Raw genomic sequence first — 8,921 nt, 5'->3', positions numbered from 1 at the left:
AATGAAATTTATTGTGGTGAAAGTTAAAAATAAAACAAAGCATGGCTCACGCTTTCATGGGGCTCACATTCCAGTGGGATGTGAGAGGCCAGGTGTTAATCAAAGAGTAATCCACAGGGTTGTTTATTGTAAACTGGAGCAAAGCATCATGAAGGAAAGGAAAGAAATGTAGCCCTAAGAGATTACAGAGAAACACAAATTCTTGAGGGCAGAATGCATGGGATATCTGGAGATGCGAGATTTATACCGAAATCTGATTACTGTTCGGTACTCAACTATTTATAGTTAAATAGTGATTCACTAGGCATGGAGATTGTGTAAGGGAGGAGAAGGCGGTGTTTCCAGCCTTGGGGAGCAGCACATACCAGTGCCCTGTGTTAAGAGAGAGCGTGGTGTAGCCTAAATGGCAGTGTGGCTGGAGAGAAAGAAGAGAGGGATGGGGGGAAAACCCAGAATTAGTGACACCTTCTGTGTCTGCTTTAAAACTATGTGAAATGAACAACGCTCTCAGCTGAGGACTCAATTATGTCTCTTTGTCTCAGTATCTGATAAAACTGTGGATGCCTCCTTTTTGGGGGGCAAACCAGTACTTAGATTCTTTTGATAGTCACGAAACAGAAATATGGGTAAAATCAGAGGCACAAAATTATTGAAAAGTTTCATTCTAGTCTCCCTTTATTCCTTACCAACATCGGCACGGGGAAATGCCCTGGGAATATTCACATGGTTCCTACACTCTATCCAAAGATGGGGTTTGTCAGCTTTACAGTTTCGGGGCTTCAGAGCAAGTGCAGTTTACTCCAAGGGCAAGGCAACCTCTCAAGCAACATAATTTCCAGAGACGGTACATTTTCAAGGGATTTTTTTTTAGATCTTACTGTTCTCTTCATTCATTATGAATGGGAAGCTGTCTCCAGGAAGTGACTTAAGGACAATGCAGGCGAGACTCGCAGTGGATAATCTTACCCACTCCCCGTGAGAAACCGCGTGGTAGCGCTGAGATGACTCGAGTGAGGTCCACTGAGGGGACTTTCCTTAGTGAACCCATGAAACAGGCCATTAGAACAGTCCAGGTGAGAGATGAGAAGGGCCTGAAATGACAGCAATGAGAGGACGACGGGGGACAAATGCATTCGGGAAGTGTAAGGGTTACACCGTCAGGACCTGTGCCCGACAGCGTTGTGTGGGGACAGGAGGAGTCCTGAGTGGATCCCGTGTCACTACCTGGGGTGACTTAGGGATTCGTGAGGAAATAAAGTAAGTTTATTTTTAAACATATGGAATCTGAGTGCCTGGAGAGCATATTGTCAAGTTGTCCAAAAGGAGCTGGATTTTAAAGCCAGAGGCTCAGAATGTTCTGGCCTGAAGATTTAGATAGAATCTCTCTGATTAAAAGTAAAGGGCTTTACCGATGCGCCCTTGGTGGGATTGTAAACTGATGCAGTCACTATGGGAAACAGTATGGAGGTTCCTCAAAAAATTGAAAGTAGAACTGACATATGACCCAGAAATTCCACTTCTGGGAATTTATCCAAATGAATTGAAAACACTAATTCGCAGAGATATATGCACCTCTATGCTCATTGCACCATTATTTACAAGAGCCAAGATATGGAAGCAGCCTAGGTGAACATTGATAGACGAATGGAAAAAAAAGATATGGTACATATACAATGGAATATTAGTCAGCCATAATAAAGAATGAAATCTTACCATTTCCGAAAACATGGATAGAACTACAGGGTATTATAGTAAGTGAAATAAGTCAGACAGAGAAAGACAAATACCATATGATCTCACTTACATGTTGAATCTATAAAACAAAGTAACTGAACAAACAAAACAAAACAGAAACAAACTCATAGATGCAGAGAACAGCTGATAGTTGCCAGATGGGAGAGAGTAGGGAAAACTGGTTAAAAAAAAAAAAAAAAGGTAAAGGGAATTGAGAAGTACAAACTGCCAGTTATAAAATTAGTTATGGGGATGTAAAATGCAGCATGGGGAATACGGTCAAGAGAATTATAGTAACTATGTACAGTAACAGATGGATATTAGACTTATCAGGGTGATTACTTCATGAGGTATATACATGTCTAATCATTCTATTATACACTTGAAACCAATATAATATTATAAGCCAACTATCTATCTATCTATCTATCTATCTATCTATCTATCTATCTATCTATCTGTCGTAATAGATTTTAGCACCGGACATGACAGAGGCACACACAGAAGGTGAGCAGGGTCTGAGGAGCAGAGGGGCCAAACGGACAGAAGAAACTGAGCTCTCAGAGGCTATGAGGTTTTGGTCACAGATGAAAATGATCAGCGACATTAAAGGCACCAAAGAGTTTTCAGTGGAAAAAATTCTCTGTTGTGTGTGACAATTAGTAAGTCTTGGCGACCTTAGCAAGAACACTTTTGATATAGTAGTTGGAGCGGAAGTCAGATTTCAGATGGCTGGACTCTATGGTTCTGAGATGCTTTGATGAAGAGAGAGAATAAGTGTTAGATGACTCAGAGAGGGTTACAGGCCAAGGGGTTTTCAGGTGTTTTAAGTAAAAGGCTGAAATGGAGAAATGGAACAGAAATTGGGGTCCAAATTTCCAATTCAGTTGCTCTGGGTAAAATAACATAATTCCTTAGGAAGTGATCCATATTTTCAAATTTCTGTAATGAAATACATGTCTGTATAGTCTTCTTTTAGGATGGGTCAATGCTTCTTTCAAGGGACCCTGGGCAAGCCGCTCGGTGCCTTGACAAGGAAAACTCTTCTTCCGTGCTTTAGGCATAAATATTTCCACCCAGGCACAGTGGTGAGTCAGCACAGCTCAGGCTTAACTCCGTGAGGCCAAGCCAAGCAAAGCCTTTGCCCGAGGTGCCAGAAAACCTGTATCTGAAAGATAAAAATGTCCAAATAACCATTTCTAAGGGGAAAAAAATGCAATTTTCTCCTCCTGGAAGTAGCCATTTTGTGCCTCTCCATCCTTTCTTCTAATTATGGGTTTCATTACATTTCATCAATCTGCAGACTTCACTCTGATTGAAACGTGTCTGTCTGTCAGTTTTCCACTTCACTGTGTCTGCGATTAGCTTGCGTTTGCTGACCTCTGATCTGTCTCGATGGATTGCCTTGACCGAGGATTCTCCTTGCTCTGAGAGGTTTCCATTTGCTTTGGCCTTATTGGCATTTGTCTAAGGCTGGGCCCCTTCTTCAGGGTCCCTGGCCCCTTCTTCTCATTATGTTCTCAGGGCTACCTGTTGGTTACAAGTAGACCCTGTGTCCCAACTGCTATTTACTTAAAGAACATGAAGATTTAACAAGCGACCTGAAGAGTCTCAAAGCATGTTATCTGTTTGTTGCTCAGAGATAAGTCTGACACGTTTCAGACCTTGCATGACTACAGATCAACATTATGAATGCAACGTCTTGGAAGAGTTTGAAGATAATTAGGAAGGAAGGAAGGAAGGAAGGAAGGAAGGAAGGAAGGAAGGAAGGAAGGAAGGAAAGAAAGAAAGAAAGAAAGAAAGAAAGAAAGAAAGAAAGAAAGAAAGAAAGAAAGAAAGAAAGAAAGAAAGAGAAATTTACAGAGGTCGATACAGATCAAATTTCTGGAAAGCAGACTCTCAGCTGGAGATGTGTGCAGCTGGCTTACTGGGGAGGTGCTCTCAGGGGTGACACCTGTCATGAAGTCAGGGCAGCAGGACTGGGTGGAGGAAGAAGGTGAGCCGTGAGGCAGTTGTGACGTAGATGGCAGATGGGCCCCCAGAGAGCTCGGGAGCTGGGTTGGCCCTTTGGTGATTTCCTGAATTGAGGTGGGGGCTGGGTCTCTATCATTATATGTTGGTTGCCCCATGAGTGGGCACCTAGCAAGGGGCTCACTGTGAGCCGGCATAGGTCATCACCCAGAGTGGCTGGGGCAGCGAGTCACCTAATCCAAAGGACCGGGTAGTGCACTACGCCATCCATGGTGCTTCTCAGCCCTCTGGGTCACAACACTGCACAGAGGAGTCCAGGATAAGCAGAGTCAGGTGGGGTCACTCCAGTTATAAACGGGAACCCTACCTCTCTCTTCCCTTTCCTCACTATCTTCCTCCAGGGCCGTTGCAAGAATGCATTTTCATTTTAGAATCTCAGAAGTTCTTGCTTAATCCTCAAGAATCCCATCATCTGACACGCTAGGGAAGCCCCTTTGGGGAGACCACTCCCCACCTTCGAACGCTGCTCCATTTCACTTCCCACCTCAGCTCCCGAAACCCAACCACCACAGCTCAGCTCTTGTGAGGAAAGTGACGCTACCTCAGGGGAACCACTATGTCTGAGGGAATATTCTATGATAAGAGTTAAATGATCTGAAAATCATGATCGAGGAATCTTTCACTGCAAGTGATTCATCCCTGTGGAGATCGTTCAGGTTTTCTTTCTCGGGAGAAATCTCCCCTGCAAACTTGGCTTCCTCTTTGAGGAACCATATAATTATAGAAAAGAACAGAGAACACCATGCAGATTGAAATGACAGGTTCTTAGTCCTTATAGGAACCTGGATGCTGAAATGACAGCATTCAGATGCCCTTTAGTTCACCTTTCAATGTGGGCTTTTTCAGAACTGGGAACTTTTTCAAATGAGGCATGCTAGCTGCCTGAACTCTCCTTCATTCTCTTACCTCCCTTGCCTTGTGCGAAGAAGCCCTTTAAATTGCCTTCGTACCTGTTTACTTTCCTCCAAAACTGCCTTTCTTTTAGTCCCTCTACTGAGTTTCTTTGATATCTTTGTTTGAATGGAAAATAATACATTTGAGCCACTGCTATGACATTAAAACAAACAAACAAACAGAAAACTATTGGCTGCTCAGAATGGTCCATGCATCGCATCCATCATTTACAAGCTCTTCCCGCAAAACGAGGTGGAATTTGTATTCATGATGCTTCTCTTTTCTTTTTCCTGGGCTGTCCTCCACTCTGTTCCCTCATTCTCTCCACCACACACATTCAAATCACTAAGGGCAATTCTAGGAGCCGAAGGCACGCTTCCTCACACCAGCAATGAAACTTTTTTTTTTTTTTTCTCATTATCTATAACAGTACATCTGGCTGGATCCCTATTTATTCACTGCTTACTCAGCAAAAGCAGGTAGTCTGGAAAGAGTTCAACTGTCAGAGTCAAGAAAGTGATTTTAGGACAGACAGTGTTTGAAAATGGAAACACTTTTCCTGACACATGCTATAAATCCACAGTTAATGTTGTCTCCAGGAGTCTTCTGCCAGGTTATCTCTTTCATCACGCGCCAGAATAAGAAAGGACGACACACTGCATAAAAGCATCCTGTCAGCCAACTAAGAAGCTCACGTACCCGTAGGAACGATGGAAAAAGTTGCCTTCTTGTCTCTCAGATGTACCCTTTTTCTTCGCTGTGTACTTCTCTGAAATGTAGGGAATGCTTGCTTACATTTCTTAGGTTTGTATATTAAAACTTCTGGAAAACAGCACACAAAGCACTTGATTGTTTAAATGAGACTGTTTTTATTTCAATAACGCAGGCTCCCTTCCCCTTTATAATGTGGTTCCCTTCTGTGGCCATCTTCCTCTGTGGAAGCTTGAGGGGAGCCTCAAAGCCTACTCTTTGGGATGAACCCATAATCAACAGCCCTGCCCTCTACACACCTCAGCTCAAATGAGCGAAGCTATTAGGATCAGAATCGTCTGGTGAAAAACCAAAGCATCAAGCTATGTGCCACAGCAGAATGAAACATTTTCCCATGAGCGCGCAATCACTCCCTTAGCCACAAAAGATAACACTTATGATTTCATCAATAAATCACTTGTAATCAAGACATTCAAGCTCAGGTTCAAAGGGACTGGAATTTTAGCTCTGGAGTTGATAGGTAAATTTGTCAGATGCTGAGTCACGTGAATAAATGGTGAAAAAGGAAGACTATTAAATACCTCAGGAAAAAAAAATTTTTTTAACTGGAAATTTGACCTAGATGTAAAAAATAAAGTTGAGAGCTTATTAAATATTTGCTTTTCTCTTTCTTATACCTTTGACTGCTATTTCTACTATGATCTGAAATTATATTCTTGAAGTCATTGCTGTCTGTCTAATGTGTGTAGCTTAATTAGAAGAGGAATTTCTCTTTGTATTTCATCTGCCACATAATCGAATTAACTTTAGGAATTTCATGTCATTTTTACTTCAGACTCCAAAGACACATGCCACTAAGAAACACTTGCGGACACACATCTACTTTAACAGTCACCAGGTCTAGCTACAGGAAAAAGAGAGAGGTGTCTTTTCTGTTTATAAAGAGATAATAGTGGATGTGTTTACCTACACTGAAAATCAGGAAGTAAGATGCTTTCTTTATAAAATGTATTATGCATAAGCTCAGTTTGAGGTAGTGTTTCTAAACCAATCCATTTTGAAAAATGACCAAAAATGAAAACCTTTTAGAACCAAAAGAGATTTATCTAGCCCCATCTCTTTTCGTGAATGAAGCCACTGAGGGCTGCAGATGTTAGAGAAGGAACATCTACTTCTGCTTCCCAGAATCAACTCAATAGACCCATAGTCAACATCCCTGCCCCAACCCACCTATCACAACTAAAATTTGTGAAGCCGTATGACTGAATCATCCAACGAGGGCCAAAGCAGTGGCCGCATGCCACCCCAAAATGGAAATTTTCTGCTGGTCTCCTCGCCCCATGTCCAATGAGTTTTTATATTATGTTATATTCCCTTAAGGAGGAACAGAATTCATTTTCCATCAGATAATATCATAAAATATCCTGCTTTATAAATGACCAATCATGTGGCAGATAGAGATTATTAAGTTACTAAGGAAGAGGTTGCTTACATGGAGATCTGAGCTACTCAGAGAATTCTCATATCCTGTGTCTGATGGTAATCGCTTCTTTTAACAACAGGGTTTAAATAGCAATTAAGAAGGAAGAATCAGACATCCCGGCTCGTGCTGGTTATCCGAATAAGAGACAATGGTAAAGTGCACTCGTATTTTTAAGACACATCAACTGAATACAGATATTAATATATAATATTAATGTATCATATATTTATTATAGAGTTAAATATTCACTGTAATTTTCATGTCTTTTGGCAATTTTCTTTTGGTTTATAGGTTAAGTTTAACAATGAGGCCACCTAAATGAATATCTTGTGACTTTTCTGCTTAAGTTTTGGCCAGATCTAGGTTATTTAGAAATATGAGTTTTTCCCAACAAGGAGAAAGATTGAAATCAGCTCTTCTATTCAGTAAGCTCACTTGAACATGAATGGAATCTTGCTATTGGTATTTTAGGTGAGGAAATACGTTCTTGCTTGTCTGACATCTAAGACACAATTACCGAAGAATGAATATTTCTTCTTTAGTAATCACAGTAAAAAAATTAACTTTGACTTGTTTCATACAACAAATGAGCATAAGAATATGATACAGTCAGGGATCCAGTGACCACTGACACCTGAAATAAGTCAATGAAATGAAGATAATGTATGAGTTTCTCAGATTATCAAGGCCCAGCTGGAAATGAGGTAGTATGAAATCTGGCAGTGGAGTGAAAGGTGCAGGGCAGGTGGCAATCCTGAAAGGCAGTGTTAGGGGTTGATAGCCAGTCCTGTCCACTATCACTGTTGTTTTTTTATTTTTCTGTTTTTTATTTTATTTATTTATTTATTTATTTATTTATTTATTTATTTATTTATTTAGGTGAGGCAACCCTTGGTCGACCTCACCGATTGCAAGGACTTTGTCAGTTTACGATCCCTTATTTATTTATTTTTTTATTTTTTACGCCTATAGCACCTTGTCTTCCTACGTAGTCTCCCATCCAAGTACTAACCAGGTCCAACCCTGCTTAGCTTCTGAGATCAGCTGGGATCGGGCTTGTTCAGGGTAGTATGGCCATAGACTCTACTGGTTTTTATCTCGCTTTTTTAAAGTTATTAAAAAAGACAAAGCTATTGACATACAGAAGAAGGAAAACTATAAGGACAAATCATAAAAACTAAAATGTATAGCCTATAAGACACAATTCAGAAAAAATCTAATTTTTGTATACAAACTCTTAACCAGCCTAGGTAACACCAAACACGGTTATGGTATGGTAGATGGCAAAGCTTTGAACATAATGTAAAATGATGAAAAATGAATTCAAACAGGCATCATAAAATCACGCCCCAGTCTTATTTTTTTTAAATCATAGAAAAATCATGAGCTTCTGTCTATAATAGTTTATTAAGAAATAACAGTAAAACATAAACACTAGGAGATCTTTAAATAAACAATTACTATAAGCAGAGTCCTGAGGAAATTTGAATGTTAAGAGAAGATAAACCTTAATGGACTGAATAGGTTGAAATTATTCCCTGAGATTTTTTTATTTGTTGCAAACCTTAGAAACAATATAGTAGAAAAATGATAAATTAGAAGAGCCCAGGCAAGCTAAGTTTTTTGTTTTTTGTTTTTGTTGTTTTTCTATAGCCTTGTTTTCTACGGTAGAACCAAAGTCCAGATCTGTATATATTTTAAAAATCTGAAAGGGTCAGATAACTTTTTTCCTTCAGGAAAATTCGATGGCCTCAGCTCTTGCTTAAGTTTTATTCAGCTGCTCCTAATAACTTTTTAATATTGGTTCCATAGCTTAAGACAGATGTCTTGTGAGCTTTCCAGGAAAAAAGAAAAAATCATTAAATGTGCAGATCCTCACTATGAGCCAAGAAAAGAAAGAGAATGTTCAAGGCAAGATGTACCTTGCACCAAATTCCCCTAACAGTGTGTTTTGACATCAGTATTTTTGCCTCAGTATTTAAGTGATTCAGGCAAAATTACTAGGTTACATTTTCTTTCCCACTTGGAGACACTATTAGATAAAAAAAAAATCTTTCCCTTCATTTTG

At 40.0% G+C, this 8,921-nt stretch overlaps 1 pseudogene; it reads right to left on the bottom strand.

Moving 5' to 3' along the window:
• Positions 1–7,816: 7,816 nt before the first annotated feature.
• Positions 7,817–7,935, bottom strand: LOC118608936 (annotated as a pseudogene).
• Between the last annotated feature and the right edge of the window lie 986 nt (positions 7,936–8,921).

Source organism: Rousettus aegyptiacus, unplaced genomic scaffold (assembly GCF_014176215.1).
Source record: "Rousettus aegyptiacus isolate mRouAeg1 unplaced genomic scaffold, mRouAeg1.p scaffold_m13_p_10, whole genome shotgun sequence".
In the NCBI taxonomy this organism is placed as follows: Eukaryota; Metazoa; Chordata; class Mammalia; order Chiroptera; family Pteropodidae; genus Rousettus; species Rousettus aegyptiacus.
The sequence above is the reverse complement of the archived record's forward strand: the minus strand, read 5'-3'. Positions and strand labels throughout refer to the sequence as shown.